At 36.7% G+C, this 25,787-nt stretch overlaps 1 protein-coding gene across 2 annotated transcripts in view; it reads left to right on the top strand.

Annotated features, from left to right (window-relative positions):
* The first annotated feature begins 15,835 nt into the window (after nt 1-15,835).
* The window catches only part of LOC133518853 (leucine-rich repeat-containing protein 15), a 46,991-nt gene continuing 37,039 nt past the window's right edge, over nt 15,836-25,787 (top strand). Inside the window, exon 1 of one of the 2 annotated variants that reach the window (XM_061852596.1) lies at nt 15,836-15,975. The gene's annotated coding sequence lies outside the window, so the exon portion shown is untranslated. The remainder of the gene's footprint in view (nt 15,976-25,787) is intronic. The other variant, XM_061852597.1, reaches the window with a different exon arrangement.

Consider the following 25,787-nt stretch of genomic DNA (forward strand, 5'->3'; position numbering starts at 1 on the left):
TGTTACCACACCCCCTCTTCCTTTGATTACGAATTTAGAATTTGGGACTACAAATAACTGGGTGGGTACAAATGTATGTTTGCTGTTAGTAATTTGCGGTTTTTGAACGGACCCTAGAGATTACAATGTTTTGTTGATCACATATCGCTATCGCGAGAGCCTGTGATTAAGGAGGATTAGTTTAGCTACAAAGTGTGAGTGACTATTGTCAATCATATAAATCCGTGCTTAATACCCTATTTATTATTTGTACAGTATGACTAATAAGTTTAACTCTAGCGAATACTTACTCGTATTCTCTTTTCCTCTTAAGCCATGTCGATTCGCAAAAATCTGTAGGTCGTCACATTTCTTAGTAAAGCACACAAAATAAAATACATATTTACCTTTGTTTAAAGTTTAACCACGTATTCAATAACACATCTATTAATTGTAAGACCATGAGTAACGCAAAACAACAAAGTGTTTGCTTGAAGAAACGGTAAAACCATCACGTCTATAAATAAGTACCTACAATGAGCAAAGTTGGAAATGCATTAAAACGTAGAAAGCTTAGTCATGTTATTGAACTATTTTACTGTCAAAAATGTCATCAGCTGTCAAAATCAGCATGGAAATGCTTCTCAGAGGGCCTTTTAAACATAAAAGAATGACAGATCGTTAGGTGAAACGTAGCTAACCGGTATCAGCTTTTCAGATCAGCCGGGCTTACCCAAAGTGACAATCGCTGTCGCTACGATAACGAAACGCTTTGTGTCCCTCTATCACTCTTCCATATTAGTGCGACAGTGACAGTAGTGTTTCGATCGCTACGGACCGTAAGCGATTTGCATGTTGGCTACGCGGCCAGTACCCTCACCATGAGTTTTACGCGGCCTCAAACGCTGGCGACTGCTCAAACGCAATCTCGCTTGCACCAATGTCAGTACGAAGGTGATGAATTGTGAGTTAGTTTACGCAGTCGCTAGTGAAGTCGCAGTGTCAGTGTCTCGTGGTAAGGGCATTTGTTATCTGTGGCAAAATAGTGTTATAGTTTGTTTTATTTACATTATTTGTGGATCGTGTTGTTTTAGGTTCCTTAGTCAACAAGGAAACGTTATATAGTTTCGCCATGTCCGTGTGTCTGTCCGTCTGTCCGTCCGCGACTTTGTTCCGTGATCGTTAGTGCTAGAAAACTGAAATTTGGTATGTCAATAAAGCCGACGTTTCGTAAAAAAATATATATTAGTGTGGCTCCCTTACACGAAAAGTGGGGATTTTTATTCCACTTCAATCCTATAATGTGGGGCTGGATAGATCTTCTAAAACGAATATTGGTCTAAAGACCAAAAAAAACAAAAGAAACAAAAATCTGTCCCCTCTAACTTTTGGTCCAAAAATCGGAGAAAAAATTGTGAGAGTAAAGCTTAGTGAAGACTTTCAAGGAATATTATAGCGAACCTGATCGTCTTTTTTTTATAACTACGTCGGTGGCACATAAGCATACAGCCTGCCCGATGGTAAGCAGTATATGTAGCCTACGCCTGCAACTCCAGGGTGTTGCATGCGCGACTGCGCGTTGCCGACCCTAACTCTCCGCACCCTCGTTGAGCTCTGGCACGTTAATCACCCACTCGGTTAAGCCGTTATTACATTTTTGCAAAAAGTCCGTCGGACACTACACTGAGCATGGCCCAACATGCTTTTGGCTGTTTTTTTATTTATTTTATCTTTCTCTTAACAGGCTTTTTTAATCACTACATCTAAAAGTCACGACCTACTAATTTTCATTCTGACAAGTTCAATAGGCTTCGACCGACCGACCGAAAGTCGACCCACTGTCTCCTTTGAGGCCTATCTTACCGCCCTGTGACCGTAACATCGTATTATCTATATATGACTCATTACCAAGTTCAGCCAGACAGAACAACGAACTTTTGTTGATCGTGCGATGTAGCGGAAATTAGTCACATTAAAAATTAGATAAACTTATCAGCAATGACTTTTCCGAATCGCATTTCTGCTCGTAAAGGCTTGATAACGTGGGACAAAAGGACCCGCATGGTTTTAGTACAGTTTCTAACTTAAAACGGATGTACCTAACCATTTCAATAACTCCTAATTCTATTGTATTGTAGTACGGACAGGTTTCCGCAACTCGACGACTAGTGCCTATTTTGCGTGAAGGGGGTGGGGCCGGCCTACCTAGTCCAACCAGCCCAACGCCTCAAGGAATCCTATTAAACGGGGAGATCTCTCGGAGATCCGTTTTGCACTGTATCGAGCCACCCATGCCGTGGCACACCAGCACCACGGTACGGGATAGGGTGTCCCTTCTATCTCCATGCACCCTCGGCATAGGGAACTGTCTATATTATATCTCCTGAATTATAAATATGTTTGTCAAATGGTACATCCTCAACCGGAAGATCCCTAATTATGATGCAATATTCCGCTGCATGATGATCCGAGTAAGAACCATAGTTACATGTAGATATAGACCACCAGATTAGTGGCAACGGCCATATTGCACTCCAAGACACTGGCCGAGAGATGTAGTTTTCCGGCAATTCCGCGGCAAACTGCCGAATCCTACGCCTGAACTGACGACGCAACAGAGCCACGCCCTTCTGTCCCCGAAATCAAAATATGTAGTATTAGCCCTAGATGTCTCCAGAAAATAAAATTGTTGATTTGATATTAGCATTAGAACCGATCAACTGCTGGTGTAGAAAGTCATATTCTGCCTATTTATCAAGAAGCAGTTTCTTAATTACGGAGTTTGATGAGAATCGGCGTCATCGTCATAACATCCGAAAAACACTAGACGTATTGACTATTGAGAGCCTCTTTCATTGATCGCCACAACTACTTGTAATGTGAATTTCGCCAAATAGTCGTCCTATCTTGTTTGGAGTCTATAGCGACGTTAAGGAAAGACATAACTTCACATTATTCTCACATTTTAAGGAAACGATCAAAGATAACTTCCGCGGCATAAAAAAGTAATTTGAATATCGTCATTGAAACGTACATTTCACACATAATGATATCGTCGGCAAGTTACCCGAGCTGACAGTTTCCTGTGAAATGAGAATCGAGACCGCTGCATTCCCGCCCCGTGCTTTAGCTATAGAGTGATTACAAATTTAATGATTAAACTTAAAGATTTTTTCTCTTTGTCGATGTTTATTCGAGAGTTTCGAATAATTTCGATCCTGGGACACTGCTCAATGCTCATATCGGATAATTTCGGCGGTGAACTACCTACTTACCTAATGTAATAAAAATTAACAAAACTATCATAGAAGAAAAAGTAACATATATTCTACGTATCACTATGTAAGTATTATCTGCGTTATACCGATTGGGTTGGGAATAAAACATTCCTTATTCATTTTGGCTACGCATAAAGAAAGTGGCGGACCCGTGCGAAATTGCCTTTTCATTCAAACGTAGTCCTCATTTTCCTCCCTGAAAATTAACATTATTCAAATTGTTTTGGCATAATTTGTTGTATATTGACCACAGCTATGCCCCGACGTTTGATTTTTTATAATATTTGATTATTATAAGAGTTAAGAACATTTAAAAATTTGCATGAAAACTATTTTTCGCTCATAATTTGTACAATAATCAAAAAAATCTAAAAAAAAGTCAAACGCAATTATAAATACTTCCCATAGTGTCAAAATCTAGAGAGGAAAATGGGGACTACATTTGTATGGAGAAGCGGCCGTCCCCTTTCCTCTTAAATTAGTTTACTAAAATTCAGCCTGTATACAGACGTAATACATTCTGCAAACCAATTCGATGCCTCATTGATACGAAAAAATCGCGGAATCAACTTGAATACGAGCATCGTCTACAGCTCCGTTAATTACCTATTCAATGAACCAGTGAATGACGCTTGATATCGTAAAAATCATTAACTACCTACGTAATTCACTTATTCACACAGGCAACTTGAGTGGCCGTAGGTATTTTTTAAACCAAACGACCTTCTAGCAATCTTACAAGATTATTGACATCATTGTAGAGATTTTCATTACCTACTTTGAACAGACAGATAAAAGATAGACGAAATTTTTAATTTTGGGAATGAAATTGCATAATACTATTGAATAACTCAATTTTCTTAACGCAATACGTTACGTGGGAGGTCTACATTAGCTTTCTCCTCCATTATAAGAATAACCATTTTTAAACTAAATAAAAAAATCCCCATATCAGCGACATACAAATACCTACACTAAGAATGTTCCCTTACTTTATAACTTAACAATAAGAAACTTAATAATGTTTTATTTTATTTAAACTTGGTCTGAGGTATATTTAATTTCGAGTTCAAATCTAAAAAAAATTGTTACATCATCGGCAAGTCTAGCCTAAGCGAGTTAATTATCTAAAAGCTAATGTGTACTACGTACTCATAAATAAACACAATATAAAAGTTGATAGCTTTTAATTGCTTTATAGATCTAAAAACCAGCATCTGCTTCATAAATCTTGTTCAGATAATGATTAGGCGCCGTTTCGGCGGCCAAATAAACGGGTTAGTCTACTATTAGTTGCATTGCACTTACGCACAAAGGTAACTAAAAGACCGAGATTATTCGGAACACTGAAGAAATTAGATCAAAACAGGCGGGCATCACACTGAAGCCCAATCCGAACAGGATTTGTCTTGACTAACTATTTTAATACCAGCAAACTAAATTTTAGAAAAGTAACATAGTCAAAATGATATAGCCTGTACGTAAAACTAGCTCAAGTCAATTTCTGATTAAATTACATTCCAAGTGAACTAGACCTTGGCACTCATGTAGATCTCAATTAAAACCTCCTATAATTATACCTATAATTATTGATGGGATAAATATTTATAGGGCCATGTAATAGGATACTTAAACCCTGTGTGATCCGTTTGCCTAATGGCCTTATGTTTAGTTACGATACAAATAAGAAAGCCATATATAGATATATTAATAATTTTATTTTATATTGTGAATCAACCTATTGTGCCAAAAACTGATTGCAACTATTTACGAATTAAGTACTGGTTGATAGAAACGTGATTTGAAGAAAGTATGCTAAAAATAACTTCTCAACTAAAACGGCTGACAAATAACTTGAAGAAAGTAAGCTAAAAATAAACACCTAATAAAAACATTCTAAATCTGTGTATAAAAAGTTGATATATCTTTTTTTATGTGTAACTTAGAGAGCATGTGTCAGTATTTCGCGCCGACAAACGAGTTAGTACTAATAGTGATAGTGACTAATAGGTTGCGTGAATGATGATAAATCGCATCTCTGACGATATATGTATTTTCTCTCGCGTTCTTTTTAGTCTGACCAACCAGGCTGAGCTTATAGTACCTACTCTCGGACGTCTATATTATGAAATTGTATTTTTTTTATAAAAATTTACACACGTAACTACTAGTTAAGAGTAATAAGTATTTACACCTGGTCTGGCTGAAGTGGACCGAATAGAAAAAAAATGGGTCAGAAGATGGGTCCAAATGGGTTGAGCAAGCCCCGTCCGTTGTGTCTGCCTTTTTGCTTTTCAAACTTGGCTGACACCCTGCGGTGTGTATACGATATTTAACTCTCGCTTTCTTTCTTGCTGGTACTTCTGATGTTTATGATCATGTCTAGTAGTGCCTTCGCATACGTTACCTAGTTGTTTATATTGGACACATGGACTGTCTAGACACAGCGACGTTAAAAAACTTATAAAGTTTTTATGACACGCAAATGTTGGCTTATTTATAGAAGTAAAAGTCGAGTGTTATTTCAAGTGAGAAACTCTGTTGACAGTGCGGCCATATAAATTTACAGAGACAAGTAAATAGTAAAGACAAGTGCGATGAACGATTAGTAACGGTCATCAAATTAAAAGGCTTTAAACGGCTAGCTGTACGACAGGCCACATATTTAGGTACCAGAAAAAGCCAGATTTGCCCTGTGTCAAAATAGTTTAGCTTACAGACGTCGATGTTGCCTAACCCCGATCTTATTTTTGTTGAGCAATGAGAAATTAACAATATTTTTGGTTAATAACGTGCAAGCAACGTATTGTGTAGAGTCTCTAGTCAGCTCCTTGCAAGTGTTATTAACATTAAAATTCTGAAATGTTTGGGCAATTATGGTCAAACGTTGAAATACGAGATGTAGTACATTATATACATCTTGTCTTACAGCATATACTTACTTCTTCCCTATTCCTAGCTTGCCAAATACCGTAAATGCTTCAAAGCGCAACTACCAAATGTATTTTAATTTATATAATTGTTGAAGGTTGAAGTCCGACGACTGAGACGACTGGTCGTCGAACTTCCGACCGTCAACATCTCCTGAGGATGCCTCGTAGGGAGGCGAAACACGTGTCGAAATCACACAGCGAAACAGTTTTGTACTTTCGGTGGTGGATTGTTATATTTATTTGAGTATTTATTTTTGCCGTTGAGGGTGGGAAAAATACGCAAGTAAGTATAACGCACGTTGGCACGTTATCTTTTCGCGGATTAGCAAAGTAATATTTTTTGTTTTAATTAATTAATAGCAGAGCGGACGAGACTACCGCTAATTTTGATGTTGACTTAACAGTAGTATTGGTTAAGACCAAGAGTACTAGTAGTCCTTTGAGTCTGAAAAACTGAGTCGAAAGCAGAGGCTTTCGACTCAGTTTTTCAGACTCTAGTCTCAAGTCGTAACTTGAGTCCTTATCGAGATCTAAGTCTTTTGTAAAGACTCAATTGAGCCCAAAAGAGAACTCTTAAATGATGTGCAAAAGTTTTCTAAAAGGCTTTGTCTCCACATTCAATTCAAGGAAAATTTATATTTTTTATGATTTGTGCATACAAATCATTAAAAAATATAAATTTTCCTTTGTAGATAAAACCTATAAAAATTTTGACGAAGTCTTTATTCGGAAACTCGAGTTATTTTAAGTTGCAAATAGTCAATAAATGTCTCGACTCAGGACTTAAAAGGCTCGGAAGTTTTTAAGCGTAGAATCGCGTAATAACGACTGAAGTGCTTCAAATTTAGACTTAAAAGACTCGAGTTCTTACCAACTCTACGGTAGCATTTTAACAATTCCTTATTTTAGAGTAAGACACGTACTACCTTTATGAATAGCAGAATGCCTTATTGCAGGTACCCTAAAAATTGATTATTTAATATTTACAAATATTAATTACTATCATGCGCAAAACGAAACAGTTTCTTGTGCGTCATGTGCACGTCGGGGTCACGGATCTCTTGTTTACAGTTCAATAAACAACCTGTGTATGTTTAGCAACTCTGTAACATATCGACGTCGAATAACTTCGTCCCTTTTCTGTTCATTCGATCGCGCTTATGTTGGAGTAGGAGCAGACAGTTTGTCGACGGAAACGAAACTGGTATCCTAGATTTGTATAGGAATGATTTAAAACGCCTACAGTTCGCGGGCGAGTTGGTGGTTTATGCAAAACAGTAAAATGAGAAAATGACGCTCTCTTATGGATAATCCCAAAGATAGTTGTTACGGATCTTTAATAAAAATTGAAAAAATAACATTGATTTGATTTTGATAGATTGAAAAAATAACACTAGATAGACTCATATCACTAATTGTGACCGCGGCTAGCAAAACTTCCCACTTTGTCTCTTGCGTTCGCAGGTTATTCATATAAAGAAAATCAAAATCAAAAATTCAAAACTTCATATAGAGCAAATCTCGTCCTTATGACAAGCGACAAAGTGGGATGTTTTGCCGACCGCGGTCACAATTTCTTCAAAATTAAGCATTTCTATTGCCGTCCCCGCGACAGTGGCCTTCTATGACTAAACAAGAAAAGTAAAACACAAAAAAAAGATAGTTTTTTTTTTATGTATGTTAAAAGGTCATGTAACCCTGGTTCCACTAGAGCTAGTCCTATCTGTGTTCGCGTAACCAATAAGAACACACGGCAGGATGCGTGTGCGCACGGTAACGGACAGACTTGCAAAACTTCTCTGACTTGCGTTGACGTATGCGTTTTTTGCAAAGATCGGCCACACCTTTGATTTACGCAATATTTGACGCCACTCTTGCCAAATTAGCAGTATTTTAATAGTTTTACAACTTGTTTTTATATTTTATATCTACGTCATTTTAGTTACTGTAGTAATATATGACGTCGTCTACGGCTAGGTTGGTATTATTAATATAACAAACAACGTAAACCTTTAGGTTGTCTGGAAACCATCACTCTTTAGTGATAAGATGGCCTATCGCTAGCCTTTATCAGACTTTAGGTACAATGTGACGGGACTTACAGCACTTTTGTAGATAATCAGAGAAGGGGACAAACTATATAGAATACCTACGACCCTTTTCGATCATAGGGTTGAATCATATTATATATCTATTACAAACCTTGTTTCAGATAAACATGAAGCACTTTCAGAATACCTATGAGAGATAAAAAATAAGTCGTCAATAAAAAGTCTATGCCAGATGCTCAAAAACTTTCACACATATATTTAACGGTACATAACAGCACTGTATGTAAATATAGGTAGTACATAATTGACGGCTTGATCTATCGGACCCTGTGTATGATTTGTAAACATAGAGTATCATCTAGGTTAATCGTTAATGGCTTATAACAGCGGACCAGCTAAATTGAGTCCCAAATATATAGTCAAGCTAATAAAGGCTTAAGAACCATATTCATATGAAAATACTTAGTCGTTTTTTAGATACGAATGTCTAAAATATCTTGGTCGTGATTAGCTTTCTTCGCGAAGCTGTTATTGGCGCTAGCCTATTTAGCCCTGGGGTGATTAATATATCGTTTAAATGGTAATCTCATTACCATTGAGGATCCGACAGCCATAACGGGTTGGTAAAGTAGTTTAATGTCCTGTCACAGCATTAGAATATGCTTATTTGCATATTATTCTGTTAAAAGAAACACATAGTCAATCCATCACCATCATCTTTAACGTCATCATATCACAGCCAATAAATGACAATGATACAACGAAATTAAACAATACTGATCGTAAATATCCTCGCTGTCCAAATCCAGGTTACTTCCAATAGTAATTTTAAGATTGTCGTTTAATATGTGAATTATAATTATACATATGTGTTACAGGGTTGACGCGGGCGGTGTATTAGTAAGATTATTTATAATGATAAATGGCTCTTTCATTTTAAACATTACGTTTATCAAAGTGCCAAGGTTGTATAAATTGTTGAACAGATTGAAAGTCTATTTCGGAGTCCATTGAGGGAAACTGCGAGCGGTGACAATGAAGCTAGTAGGCTGCCATGAACACTGGAAGGAAATTAGCAAAGCTCAAGTCACTCTGCCCGTAGCGCCAATAGACATTTGTTTTTACATAAATGGTTGATTTAGCAAATAATAATGATGAGATTAGAGATGGCTGAATATGCGTAAAGTCTAAGACAATGATGAAGCTACTCGTAATATAGATAGCGCTGTAAAGCTCCGTACAATATGCCGTAGCTCTTGTTGTCAAAATTTGACGTTTGACAGTTCAGTTAATACAAAATAAATGGCGCCGTAAAGCGCCATCTACTTCAGCTGTCAAATTTAGAGGCCATTTTTACTTAGGCTTTAGCTTTTAGTTTTTTCTAGCAATGCTTGAAAAGTACCGAACATCTGGCTGTGCAAAAACAAGGTAGGGTCGGAAATAAAATCTTGTATCAAAAATTACAAAAAAAATTATATGAAAGTAGGGGTCAAAATATACTAGAAACAAACTTAAAGTGTGCAAAACGTTTTGTTTGTAGCCGTGCTGGTAAGAATAAGCCTCCCACGGAGAAAGCCGAGCTTTGTGACTTCAAGCTGCAGGGCCTGCAGGTTGACATAGAAAATTCATAGCTTGGACATATTTTATATGTAGGTAGGTAGTTTTAGACGTTTCTGCAGCTATTTACGTTAACGTGTTCAATGCAACCGCATTGAACACGTTAACGTAAATAGCTCGGTAATGTAAAATTATTTGGAAACTTCAATAGCTCTCTATGGGTTTGTTTAACGTTTAAGTCGGTTCATCGATTCGTGGTGTATATTGTTTTGAGGTGGGTAATGTCAAGCTCTAGGTGCGTAGCCAACGTTCCAATCGATAACGCTCCGTAGCGAACGAAACGCACTGTATCAGTCCGCGTAGCCAACGTGCCTATCGTTCACGCTCCGTGGCGAACGAAACTCAACTGTCACAGTCGCGCTAATAAAGAAGAGTGATAGAGAGAGATGACTACGATACGCTACGGAGCGTTAACGATTGTCAATTGTAACGTTGGCTACGCGGCCTGTCGCACTAATATGGAAGAGTGATAGAGAGAGATAACTAAGTACGCTACGGAGCGTGAACGATTGGCATCTTGTCTATGCATCCTGTTGTAATAAAAGTAATTGAGGCTTATATACAGACAAACCAAGCTTTAAATATTCAAAGGCGACGTTTACATGCCGTTAATCGGTAATCATAGGAGATCAATATAAGTATTTAGCTTTAATATTAAAATTTTACGCCGCATCGCGGTTTATTATGCCGATTCTACCCTGACATAATTTTTAAGATTCTTGTAACTCACAATACCTATGTCAGTGAAGATTTTAATGTCAAATGTTTACATCTGCTGAAATAGCACAAGCTACGGAACTTAACACTGAAAATATGCTCGTCGTTGTTTTTGGTTTATTAGTAGCAAAGTAATTACTGATTTTGAGAAAGTACTAATGGAGGTATTTTTAAACTTAACTCAGATAATTATGATATTTCGACAGAATCCCTGGAAAGGTTAATTAATATTTAACAACGTGTCAGAAGTAACACGCATACCTCGTTGATGACATAATTGTTCCTAAAATATATATTAACCACCTAAGGCACATCGTTAAGAAACATTGGGAGTTACATTCAAAATTGTGTTGAAGGCTAGTCAAAGGTCCCTTTGTCGCTTACCATAAGGGTGAGATTTTCTTGTATCTTTTTACGAATAACCTATCATAGCGTCGTTATGGCAAGCGCAAAGTGTCACTTTTTGCTTTGAAATGACACAATGAATATTGTAGTATATATGTATAGCGGAACATCCATTGGTAGTATGTAGTAGTAAAAATGTATTGCACAAAACAAGTATGTACATAACATATACAGAACAAAAACACAATAATGGCGTTATTCATAAACGCGTTTCTGGCCTGAATCAGCTATGAATCATTTGTCTTTATCATTTTGACTTGAGTATTTCTAAGAAAGGGATAAAACATAATTTAACTAAATCAGGCCCGTAAAGATTAATGAATAAGGGGGTAAATGTGTACAAAGGCAAAGGCCTTTGGTTTATCGAATGAAACAAAATAAATTTGACTCTCTTCCCAATATAAATAATTTAAATTTTATTGATATAATTAATACAATAGGTATAATTTGTATTAATTAAGTTCAAGTAATTTATATATTTAATAATTAACTTTACATAAATATAACTTAACAACATTTGGGTTCTAAATCATTTAATGTATATTCTTTCTAAATTACGAGCGTTATTTTTGGAAATCCTGCCGGGCGTCGGACGCAAACAGTTAAATATAATCCCAAAATTGATAGATTTTAATTTTTTATACTCGGTTATAATTACATAACCGTTGCGTTATGCATCCCGGACTGTTTCAACATGCAACTCGCCAATCGTAAAAATCTTATGCAATTAATGCGCTTTACTCGTATTATGCATTTAGATGCATACAGTGCAAACCTGCTTACAACGGCAACGCAAAGCCAGGCACATTGCTATTGCCCGTGCGTAGGAGTATGTCCTCAGAGCCAGTATACTGTGAGCTTAACGTCACAATCGCAAAATGTCCGTTTATAAGAGCCAGTATGGATTTAATAGCTTTATAAAGCCAAGTCAAACATCTAGCATAAAGCTTGATCTTGACAGAGCCAAACGGCCCGATTTGGACTTTAAGATACGTCAAATATTAGGTTTAGATACGATATAGATCGGATATGTCAATGTCAAAAGTGACGTTTTTGTTTGAAGAAACGTCACTTTTGACAGTTACCTATCCGATCCATATCGTATTTAGACCTAACATTTGACGTATCTTAAGGGGCCAACCGATTAACAGTCCGCCGGACGGTATCGGCCTGTCAGTTAGAAGTTAGAACAAAAAGTTGACAGTTCCGACATGAGAGGCCGATACCGTACAACGGACTGTTAATCAGTGGGCTCCTTTAAACTTGGAATCGCGCCGGCCTACCAAAACTTTCGCAAAATAAAACTTTCTATAACGCCGCGAGCCTCGTCATTGTTGTAAGTGGCGCTAAAGGTGCTATTTTTATTTCAACTTCATGATTATGAAAACCTCACCTTACCGCAATTTTTTAGGGTTCCTTGCCCAAAGGGTTTTACCCTTTGGGTAAGGAACCCTAATTACTAAGACTCCGCTGTCCGTCCGTCTTTCAGTCTGTCTGTCCGTCCGCCTGTCATCTGGCTGTATCTCATGAACCGTGATAGTTAGTCAGTTGAAATTTTCACAGATGATGAATTTCTGTTGCCGCTATAACAACAAATACTAAAAAGTCCGGAACCCTCGGTGGGCGAGTCCGAATCACACTCGTCCGATTTTTTCATCCAAACGTAAAATTGAATTTGCTTGACAGCTGTCACCGAGATAATAGTTCTATTCATACATAATAAAAGCATTTTTATGATTTTTCAGCAATCAGCCCTTCTGACTGGGTAGAAGGTTTTTACTAGTCGGAGGCAAATACCAGTCAGCGATGGAACAGCCCGATAAGAAGGTAATATTATATCAATTTATTGTCGCAAATGAGAAATGGCCGGTATTGGAAAGCGGTTCCAAGGTGGCAATTATGTCGATGTCAGTATGGTTTTAATGGTGAACTTGGTACAAAATCCTGCTTCATCTGATACGAGACGGTTAAGCCACTACTCGTGTCGACTATCTGATTCAACTGTAATCATAAATTATCAGTTTGGAGCCATTTTAGAGTTATATAAAATTACGTAATAAAAAGCATATGATTCAGTAAAAAAACAAACAAAACATTATTAAAACTGGGATCCAGGAGGGAACAGTGGCTCGTTAAAAAATAGCCGGGTACAGTGACTTAAGCCACGTGTATATAGGTTGAGCCACTGACCCTGGCAATTTTCTACCGAGCCACTGTTTACTCCTTCATCTAACACTAACTCAATTTTCAGGACATTCGTTAATATATAAATGTTTGTTTCACGTGCGTGTGTTTAAGTATTTTTAGTACTAAGTCCATCGTTGAAGACGAGAGAGAAAGTAAGCATGGATGGACAACTTGGTTCTAGGGTCGATCCGTCAGAGGAAAAAGTCAACCAAATATTTCCTTGACAATTTATTTAGTGTTCATTAAAATCAGATAAATGTCTAATAACCAACTAAACCAACCAACTAAATCGTAAACTGAAACACTAAAGAAAAAGACGGTCAAGAGCATTTCGGGCCATGCTCAGTGTAGGATTCCGTAGTTACCATTCTGTCAAAATAGGAGAAAGTGGAGCTATTAGTAAGTATCATGTATTTACAAGTTCAAGGGAGTACCTTCTTACCTTCGCAGCGCTTTGTAAGTACGTCTTTTTACTAAGAAGAGAAGACTTTTTGCAATAAGTCAAATACAGCTGGACCGATCATATTTGCTATAATTTAAAGTATTTTTTAAGCTTTTTTTTCACGATTTTTTCATATTTCTTGGACCCATGGTTCAATAATTAGCACATTTATTTTTTCTTTCGGAGCGATTATTTCCGAAAATATTAATTTACTTTATCAAAAAATGCTAGTTGGACCCTTATTCGTTTTAAGAGACGTATCCAATAATACCCCAAACCCTTGGGTTAAAGCGAAAAAAAAAACATTTTGTATGGGAGGTACAAACAGCAACACTCTTATGTGTCCATTCGTGGACCTTATGCCTTTTATAATAAGGTCCACCGATGGACAGTTTACAGTGTGGGCGATGGTACCCAAAAATGATTTTATTTACCGTTCTGTCGCCATTATGTTCCCGTAGCACTAAGAATTTCAAATGAAAGCCACACCTGGATCATAGTCGGGAGTCTTTGGTCTATAGTCGGATGGTTTTACAGTACTTACTTCTTGCTTATCACTAAATAAATTCAATCGATATTCATCGTGCAAATTGTGGACTGATCAAAACTGGTCGCAATTCAATTACGGCAACTACTGCTACCACATTTCAATATCGAATTGACAGATTGACATCACTACATGACAGCCGTGTTAAAGATAACGTAACGACGCGATTATAAATGACGGAAAACGAAAATGTGCCCAAAAATCGGATTTGCAGTTACGTAATACAAGTTGCAATCTGAAATTAGCTTTTTTGACTCAATAAAAAATAACTATTTCAACGCAGTAACATTAAACAAATATAACAATGTTTTTACTAGTCATCGAGGCAGGCGAGGCGGTGACTCGTCGCCCACTAGATGGACCCCTGAAACTGCCGTCGTCGCTCAGGGGTGTCGAGAGGTGTACGTCGCTTTCTACCCAGATAACTGCCAGATAAGCCACTGTGCCATGCCAAATCGCGTCTTCTGCATGTTTCACTTCCATCCCTGGAGCCCTGGAGCTCTAACGATTCTGGACAGCCCATGAAGGCAAGCCAGAGTCCTGCGGGTCCCCTTGGGGTCCACTCCGACTGAAGAAGACTCTGACCGACATTCAGGAGGCCGTTACTCCCCAACACCCCGCCACTATCATTTTATCTCTATTTTAGATTTCACGGGCCTATTAAACCCGGTATTTTGATAACCTTGCGTGGGGATATAGATCTAACACGTAGAAGCCCTTTGGATAGCTTTAATGTCATGTTATCTATTCATTTTTCGAAGTCGATATTTTGTTACGTAAATATGTAGAGTGGTGCGCGTTTAAAATAGTCAACTTTTTTTTAAAGTTTGCATTAAAAAGTCAGTAGCGTCTCCCTCTGTTAGAAGTACACCGTATTACTAAAAAACGACAACGTACTGAATCGCGCCCTCGTGAATTATTTTAGCTCTACCAAATAAAGCGGCCAGTAAAGCTAGTTGCTTTCACACTTTCCAATAGATGGCGCTGGCAAGACAGCGACATCTGTTGATCGTAATGTAAATTATAAGAGTTTAAATAGTTTACCTGTATAATTTTACTTATCACAATTAATCAAAATTAGGTTTGGATATCCATGTAACAAAATGTTAAACACTACAAGAATAACAAAGATAATAATTCTAATTGACAAAACTTTCTGATTATTTAGAACCTAGGTCTAAAAGTTTGTATAAGTTTGATATTAATGATTGTAACTTTTGTTAAAATGATATCCACACACTATAACAAACTTCCACAATATTTATTATATCGTCGAGTTGTTGATGCCAATTAGTCAACCATTTAACAACTGTATTTGTTTAGTAATCATAAAAACAATTTCCTTTGTATTTTGTGTCTCTCAGGTATTTTCCATTTAATCGAGTCATCTCTACTTATTTTCGTTTTATACTACCTCACTCTAAATAAGCATTTTACTATTCTTTTTCATCATTGTATACGAGATGACGGCGTTTTGCAGCATTTTGGAGACGAACAGCAAACACGAGACTTTGTTTGAGGTACCGTACGTACCGATGATGTAGGTTGCTGCGCTCTACCACAGGTAACCGCGAAACTGGTAAAAATATGGCTAGCTCTTTCAGCGTGGGCGGAGCGGGTACAGTAAAGAAAGGGACGGAGTTGTTGGGGTTCGCGTCACCGAACAAACAAGGCTTTAGCCTTCCGAGTCTGTGAGTAGCATTCGACGAGACGGAACGGGCCGGCGCCATTGCTCTCGTATCCACAAACGTGACTGTGTCTACTTTTCGCTTGTTGTGCCATCGATCGTGCTAAAACATCATTACTGCGCAGTGTTAAGGTAAGGGAACAGTATATATTATTTTCGTGGATTTAAAAAGTGCGAAGGGACCGTTTTGTGAGGTGAAGCTTTCACGTATATTTATGCAAAGAATTTACCGAGGGCGGTGCGTGCATATAGGTATGTACTAAGTCGGAGGCTCAGAGCCGACGCAACGCGGCGCTGCCTTCGCCAGCGCCCGCGCACCTATACAACTCTATACATTATACGTATACAGAATGTGACATTTTTGGTAAATAACGACAGGCTGAGTTAGTGAAGTGTAAATGTGACTTTGTGCTCTTTGTTTGTGTCGAGTGCTTATAAATATTCGTGGTCAGTGTCTTTGTGTTTTAAACGTATTGTTTTGGGAATGAGAACGTTTTCTTCGAAGTGCCTTATCTGTTGAAAGTGTGTTTGTCGCCGTCTTGCAACATATTATATACTACCTAAGCAATAAGCCTTAACTGCTGGTCACGTCTTTGAGCAATGTTTTTATTACCTAGTTCTACCTTGATTCATTTGATTATCATTTTGAATTCTGCAAATTCTATAAAAACTATTATTATTAATTAAAAACTAATTAATAGTTTATTTATAAGGACCATTACCTAATTTAACGATATTTAATTTCGCCTACTTGAGATCATCACATGACCAATGTTGCATATACCAACCTCTTACTAGATATCTTATTAAGTCATTTAAAAGGAATGCTAAGAGGTAAATCACGTAACGAAATTGCGACGGTTCAGAAGCACCGTTATACCTAAAAGCATACCTTATACCTATACCTTGTAAAATGACTCATAAACGATAAATAATGACTAGCTTTACCAGTACGTAGAGCCATAGCTCAAAGTTACTTGTGTTATCCGACTACATTGTACAATCCTATGCCTATTCAGTGACAAACACCACCGTACAAAGACATTTACATATACTATTATTGCGTAACATACGTATACCTAGGTAAATAAATGCAGGTACCGTTCGGTGTTATCTGTATGCGCTTCCAAACGCTGCATCACATGACATTTCTGCGCATTCGTAAATTTTCCATTTCAATCACTTTGTCGCCAGTAGGTAACATAAGAATTATAACCTACAAAATATCTTCCCGAGCGAAATTGAAGCGGCATTAAAAGCTTCTCAAATATCTGTTGTCAAGTCGATAGAATTTTAAATTAAAGTTGCGTAAGCGTTACTTCGATTTGTCTGCTGACGACATAAGGTGTAGTGTTGCATGTAGGTGTGAAGAAGATGCGGCCTTTTGGCAGTCGTGAAGTGGCGGTCGGCTGTCAAGGCTCACCGCCGTCTACACCTCACTGACCATTTTCAAAGCCTTAATTGATGATTGATGGAGCGAAGCTTCCTCCAAAGATCCCATTTAAATTTTGTTGTCACTCAACAGAGCCTAAAGAATTTGGGACCCCATTTATGCGGCCCGGAAAAGCACAAAATACACGTAACCTTAAACATATACTGCACGCTCTATTAGGTAGCTTGGTTTCTTTGAAGATCTTGACTCTAAATTGGTCTTTGTTCTTGTTTAGAATATAACCATAAATCAACGTAAATGTCGCTCTGTCTTTCCTTGTCCAAGAATCATTGTGAAGTAAACGAACGATTGTAACGCAAAGTACTTGTCAGAAGTTTGTATTGTTCCGAGATCTGATTTTTTCAACAGTCCTCTTTTGTTTATTTTACCCAAGGTGGGTACAGACTGCTCGTGAAAAGGCATTTCCTTCTTAGTAATTATTTTGTGTTTAATCATTATTGAACACCGTCAGTTACAACTTTTTTTTGACAAACAATTTTGTATGTACCTATATCTAAAAGAAAAATACAAAACACATCTTTTGCTGAAATCGTCGCCACTTGCGTATAAATCTATTTTTAAACGCCTGCAATCTAGCCTAGCCTCAATAACTACTCGTAAATCATTCGTTCCTCTATTGAATTGATTCCATTCATGTATCCGTCTCGCTCTAGCATTAATCTCGGTTATTCTATAGCTCGTTCCGCTAAACCATTCCCGTTTGCATTTACCATGTGCCCCTATACCTCTGCTACAAACCAAAAAGTTGTATCTCTATACGAAGTTCATAATAACATATGGCATTTTTGCTCAAGACCACTACAGACATTAACATCTGGCCATCGAACTCCCCGATAATATCAAACACTTAAGCACTCCATTCTACACAACTGTATCTACGAGATCTGATCCATTCTAATGCTTTCTGCTAATCCTGGCTTAAAAGGTATTAGGATCTTAAGTAAAATTTCCTAAAAGATTAGTTTCTGTAAGATTTACGGTGAAATTTCGGAATGGTAATTAAAGAGCGTGGTATTTCTTATCCATTCTGTTTGGTAGGTAATTTAATTCCCCAGTTGTTCTATGCTTGGTTGACCTAAATAATTGAAATGACATTGTGCGATTGTGGTCACAATAAGAATGTTACGTCATAGTCATCCGCCTCCTGTAGTAATCTGTCGACGGATCACAAGACACAATCAATCGGCGCAATTAGGTGCGTCGGCTGTTGCCAAGCAGCAAAAACCATGGATACAGAGCCCATCGCAAAATGATGCCCTGCAAAAACTCACTTCATTTGCCGTAGCGCAGCCAAGCAGCCATTTCGGACAAAAACCGCAATTTTATTAAAATTAGTGCAATTCCTCAAGTCTACAACGTAAATGGCATTTAGTCCAGATGCGATCCCTTCGGAAAAAAGTCCATGCCTATATGACTTCAGTTAATGTTGCTCGCATTTTGGAGATTGCATTAAACGAAGCAAATTAAAAGTAATTGTATCAATCAGGAGCCGAAGACATTCGCATGTGCCATGAAAATTGGCCTGTTGAAATGTATTAAGGAACATTACCTATATAAGAGCACTGTATTGAAAGCAGGTGTGTTAAGTGGTAATCGAACGGAAATAGCTGGACTAAAATATCGAATCACGCGCAGGAACAGGCTAATGGTGCAAAATGCGGCTCCTAAGGGCAGGAATGGGCGGACATTATTCCGAGAACCGCAAGGAGCATTCAGACATTCTACAGCGCCGACGCAGGTCGGCAAACCTTTATTCTGACCAACTAAAGCTAAAAGGTACTAAACAATAAAGGTATCTGAAATACATTTAATACCTTTTGCATTTATACAGGTTATAATGCGCTGTTGCGCTTTGGGGAATCGTTTCAATAATTAAATTAATGTTGAGAACAGAATTGTAGTTGTTTTCACTGGATCATTAGGCATCTCTATGCTATCAGAATAATTCTCTCTTCCTGAGAGTCCTGTATTATAAGTAACTATCACCTTGGAAAATGATTGTTCTAGGCTCTTTTCCAGATAAATTATAGCATATAAGCAACTTTAATAACGAATATTTTTGACGTTACCGGACTTATAAGTAAGTAAGTTATAAACTTATAATAGAATTAATAATCTGGTATCGTTTCTTAATTGAATAGATTAACATTATTAAGCGACATCGTGACTGTTATTGTATAGGCGGTATGGGTCTCGTATGTAAAATCCTGACTTTAATGCGATACAATATGTAGTTGTAGTCACTTAGTAAACAGCGGCGTAGGTCATCCACCAAACATTACGTAAGCTCTAAATAAAATCTTGCAAACATTCTTATTACCTGGTACCTATTGGTATTGACTACTACGGCTGTGTTGAATAGAAATGTATCTATTTATAGATGCGGTAGAATTATAACGATTTGAACTTTAATTATTTAAAATAATTTAATGAATTACCTATATTATTGTTATTATAGTAGCCTAAAGAGAGGCCCCAGCAAATGCTTACTATTTCTGTAAATAGATAATAAAGATTTTTTTTTTTTCATTTTCATATCAATTTTTTTTTCGTCGTAGCTATTTAAAACTAATACTCAAAATAAATACAAAATTAGGCATTACAGCACGTACAGCTGCAAAAATATCGGCGTACCTACCTAGAATTTATTGTAAGCATTTTAAATAGATAGGTACCGTAAAATGCCAAAAAATATAACATCTGTATTAGATACACCTACTGTACATTTTGCGATTCGCATAAAAATCGTCAATTTGGATAATTTTTCATATATTTATATAATTAATGACTACTAGGTAAATATCTGGGCAGTTGATGTAATTATATGTATCATTGACCTCAAATCTGGCAGAGGTGGGTAATTAATGTAACTAGGATAAGGTACGTAAATTAACTAGTTTAGGACAAATAATTAAAGATGGTCAAGTGAGAATCAGAGAGGTCCCGAAATATGTACATATAATATCACTACTAAAAACATCTATAGGGACTCCCATAATCCTACCTTATCCTAAACTGAACGCACTAAAAGTAAAGTAAGTTTTAAATGCGTACTTAAAAAAATATTACAAAATATTGAAGCTTTACAAAACTTTAACATACACGTAACAACGCCATCCAGCGTATAATTTGTCAACTAAATTAATCAAATCTTTGCCACGGAATAAATAGTATGTACTACCGTACAGAAATGACACATACTACAAAACCGAAGTTTGACAGCGATTCAGGGACGAATCATGTTGTTCCTTTCTAATGTATGGCACTATTTAGGGTTGCACTAATGATTGCTCGTAGCAATAATGAGCCGAACGGAACCGAGAATGCCCGAAATTATTATATACAACTACACCTTATACACTTAATTTCGTAGTCCCTAAAAAAGTACTGCTCGTACTTCTAAGAGTTCTAAACCATTTTTTAGGGTTCCGTAGCCAAATGGCAAAAAACGGAACCCTTATAGATTCGTCATGTCCGTCTGTCTGTCCGATTCTGTCACAGCCACTTTTTTCCGAAACTATAAGAGCTATATTGTTCAAACTTAGTAAGTGGATGTATTCTATGAACCGCATTAAGATGTTCACACAAAAATAGAAAAAAAACAATAAATTTTGGGGGTTCCCCATACTTAGAACTGAAATTCAAAAAATATTTTTTCATCAAACCCATACGTGTGGGGTATCTATGGATAGGTCTTTAAAAATGATATTGAGGTTTCTAATATCATTTTTTTCTAAAATGAATAGTTTGCGCGAGAGACACTTCCAAAGTGGTAAAATGTGTGTCGTCCCCCCCCCCGTAACTTCTAAAATAACAGAATGAAAAAACTAAAAAAAATATATGATATACATTGTCATGCAAACTTCCACCGAAAATTGGTTTGAACGAGATCTAGTAAGTAGTTTTTTTTTTTAATACGTCATAAAATTAAAAAAAAAATAATTTTTCATCAAACCCATACGTGTGAGGTATCTATGGATAGGTCTCCAAAAATGATATTTAGGTTCCCAATATCATTTTTATCTAAACTGAATAGTTTGCGCGAGAGACACTTCTAAAGTGAAAAAATGTGTGTCCCCCCCCCCCTGTAACTTCTAAAATAACAGAATGAAAAATCTAAAAAAAATATATGATATACATTACCATGCAAACTTCCACCGAAAATTGGTTTGAACGAGATCTAGTGAGTAGTTTTTTTTTAATACGTCATAAAATTTAAAAAAAATTTTTTTCATTAAACCCATACGTGTGGGGTATTTATGGATAGGTCTTCAAAAATGATATTTAGGTTTCTAATATCATTTTTTTCTAAACTGAGTAGTTTGCGCGAGAGACACTTCCAAAGTGGTAAAATGTGTGTCCAAAGTGGTAAAATGTTGAACAAGATCTAGTAAGTAGATTTTTTTTAATAAGTCTTAAATGGTACGGAACCCTTCATGCGCGAGTCCGACTCGCACTTGGCCGCTTTTTATTCCGTCAAATACTTCTTAAAATATTGCATTTCTTTTAAATAAATTTTCTATGAAGCGTCTGCAGTCGCTAAATGCATTTGCCATAATTCAATTTTAATTCAACACAATTTCCCTTCGACTGCGACCGAAGTAGTAAACGACGGGTCCCTGCCTGGAGAAAATTGTATTTTGTAAGTGCTTCCGCTAAAATCACTGTCAGGAAATATTTTTTATCTACTTATACCTACATTTAGGTTACATAGGAAATAAATCGGGGTAAACGTTTATGATTACCCAGCTGTTTTGTTACATAGTTATGCATGTTTGCTCTTATATTTACTTATTTGCATATTTACTAATATCATACGCAGTCAAGGTACGAGTATTAAACATAAAGACATCGACACGGACAAAGTGCCAAAATATGTACATATACACGACCTTATTGCTGGTACATTAAGAGGAAAGGGGACGGCCGCTCCTCCATATAAACGTAGTCCCCATTTTCCTCTCTGAATATTGACATTATGGATATAATTTTACATAATTTGAAGAATAACAATTTACAATAGCTATGCCCCTACGTTTGACTTTTTTCGATTTTTTTTTTATTATTGTAAAAACTAGGAGCTAAAAACATTTTTCTTACAAAATTTTAAATGCTCCTAACTCTTATTATAATTGAAAATCAAACGTAGGGGCATGACCATGGTCGATATACAACAAATTGTATCATAATATTTTTGATAATGGTAATATCCAGAGAGGAAAATGAAGACTACGTTTGTATGAAAAGTCGATTTCGCTTGGGCCCTCCGCTTTCGTCTTAAGTAGGTGTGTAGATATTTTTGGCACTTTGTTCGTGTCGATATTTATACCTTGACCGTACCGTACCTGACTAAACAGATGGGTTTGCAGTGAAAATCGAAAAATCGTTAGATGTTTGCTTCTCCATAATTCTTGCGTATTCGAACGATAGAGAGGCAGATAACAACATTTTGATTTTCGCGATAGGTCCTCAGTTTCTTTAACCTAACGCTACACTTTCACTTAAAAAAAATTAAAAAGTTATAATTTTAAGCCGTGTGAAATATAAGAACGGAAATCAGGTTTCTAGAATTTTCTGAAGTTCAAGGAGTCACATCGCTGGTAAAATGCTAATACTAAATCTTAATCTGAACTATATCCGTGATGCCGTGAAAGCGTAGATAACAAACAATATAACTACTTAATTGAACTATTTGAATAGCCAATCAAACGATGGGCTGATGACAACAAATGGTCAATTTAATTGCGTTTCATTAATCTTAACTCTACTACTCTACCTAAATAAATATGTTGTTACGTTTCAATCTTTCTGTAAACATTAATAGGTAGGTAAATTAAATCAAACTTAGTACTATAGACAATACAAAGTACATATAGGGCGATTTTCTTATGTCCAGCCTTACTCTAAATAAATATAAATTGAACTTACACAATTTTATGTGTAGTATTTTGTAGGTCATCCTGGACAAAGTTACGACGCCGTCCCGAAATAGCAAAAAAAGAATCAGCTGTTTCATACATTTCGACGAATCACATATCACATGTCGATGTTTTTTATAGATCAGCTGATTTTTTGTTTGCGATTTTGAGGTAGGTTGGATCCATAAAAAAGGTTTTAAAAGAAGACATACATAGGCGCCCTCAGAATGGTATATACTGTTTTATTACACACGTAAAGCCTGACCAGTAATACATAATATGATCACGCGCCATATTGCGGAATTTCAATAGAACTACATTTTTCATGCTAAGCTGTTTCATGTATGTATGTTTCATGTTCATGTATGTATGTGTCATGTATAGGGTGACCGTTTGGTCACCCTATACATGAGAATAACAGCGCCCTCTTGACAATGATCATATATTTCTATCTGTGGGTAGGTATACTTGTAAATACGTAAGACGAATTCAATTCTACAAGGTATTCACAAAATTTGGAAATTGGAAGCGTTATTAGGCAAACGGATATTGCTTGAATGATTCAGCTGCTTTACCGCCTAACTCGCGACAGTTTAATTATCACAGTGAATGACTTTTCACATTGAATTCACTAAAAATCGAATCGTCTAGAAAACGATTGAATAACACCCCAATTCATACGACAGAAATGTAATTCTCAACGCTTACTGTGAAGCTTCACGGGACACGAGACTATCACGAGGCCTTTAGTTGGCGTTTGACATCCCGATACATTACATTTAGTATTTTTACTTTTTGATTGACATTTGTCGATAAACAACGGCAGCAGATAGGCTATTTAGTGGACGTAAGTGAGCTCTCTAACAACATAACATAGTTTCTACGGATCTCCAGGTCACGTTAGACTGGTTCAACCTAGAACTTAACGTACCTGCAATCTCATCATAATCCATGGGAAAATACACAAGCAGGTAGCACAAGGGTTGGGATGCAATTCCTCAAATAATCAAACAGGTATTTCCGGAGCCACAGAATGTGCACATTTCCTTCAATCCCGCATGGTCGGAGGGTATTATCCGATGGCAAGTTTATGAATATAAATCTGCACCTCTACATGACATTTTTAACAATTCCATTGACTCAGATAGTTATCGGTATTCCCAGAGGTTATTTACTGCTGTGTTTTGAATTCGTTATCCTCCGGTTTTCTGATAACCTCAATCAGCTATATCTTGATAACTCTGAATATCAACACAGGACTAACCTCAGTACAGTACAGACTGTTTGCTTGTGATAAGGAATCAAAACAAAATTGTTAATGCATTCAGGTAATATTTTTAACATTTTTAGTTTTTAAGAGAGGTATGGGCAATGTGAATGTCATCTCGCCTTGTGTGGTAGGGCACAGCACAGCAGATGTCATTCCAGATCTAGAGCAGAGCCCAACTGGGGAAGTACCTCCACCTTACAGAAAACCGCAGCCAAATAACACTTGAACCTACTCATAGTGTTGTGTTCCTGCCGGTGAGTAAGGTTGCCAGAGCTCAACGAGGGGGGTGGGGTTAGGGTCGGCAACGCGCATGTAACTCCTCTGGAGTTGCAGGTGTACATAGGCTATGGAGACTGCTTACCATCAGGCAGGCCGTATGCTTGTTTGCCACCGACGTAGTATAAAAAAAAAAAAAAAAAAGTTTAATTTTGTATTATCCCTATATTTATATTTAACTCTAATTATTTCACACAGTGCACGAAATAAATCTTATTAGTTTTTAATTTAAATGTGAAGAAAATAAATATTGAAGTCACCACTATTTCTTTCAGTTGTATCCTTATTACTACTGCAACTTTTATCGAAAAGATATGAAACTTTACAATATTTTAAACATTAAGCTAACCTGAACAAGTAACTTTTACAACATGTTAATAACACATTAATATTCATAAATTTGTCGCAAATTATGCCTCTTTTGACCTTTCCGTTAATTAGAAGTATTTAACGGTTGAATGTTATTATAAAGGCCATTCAAGTTTATCAGTAGGTATACAAAGTAAAATAGTATTACCAGATTGAATGCTACATTGGACTAAACACAACAACGAATATTTTGTATCAACTAAAGTCAGAGGCAAATATTTAAAATGTAATACAACCGACCGACCGACCGGGTCTGGCCTAGTGGGTAGCGACCCTCCCTATGAAGCCGATGGTCCCGGGTTCAAATCCTTGTAAGGGCATTTATTTGTGTGATGAACATAGATTTTTGATCCTGAGAATGGGTGTTTTCTATGTATTTAAGTATTTATATATAATATATTATATGTGTGTAATAATGTCCTATAATATTTATTTATTTATATACTGTTGTGTAAGTACCCACAAAACAAGCCTTAATGAGCTTACTGTAGGACTTAGTCAATTTGTGTAATAATGTCCTGTAATATGTATTTATTTATTTAAGTATTCAAAGGCAGTAGCAACTATTGATACCAATCAGTGTCTCTCCGCCCAGAACAGTGCCCCAGTTATACCTTATAAAGTAGCGACCAATTACAACTTTGCCTTATTGCCGCAG

The sequence above is a fragment of the Cydia pomonella genome, chromosome 6 (assembly GCF_033807575.1).
Source record: "Cydia pomonella isolate Wapato2018A chromosome 6, ilCydPomo1, whole genome shotgun sequence".
In the NCBI taxonomy this organism is placed as follows: Eukaryota; Metazoa; Arthropoda; class Insecta; order Lepidoptera; family Tortricidae; genus Cydia; species Cydia pomonella.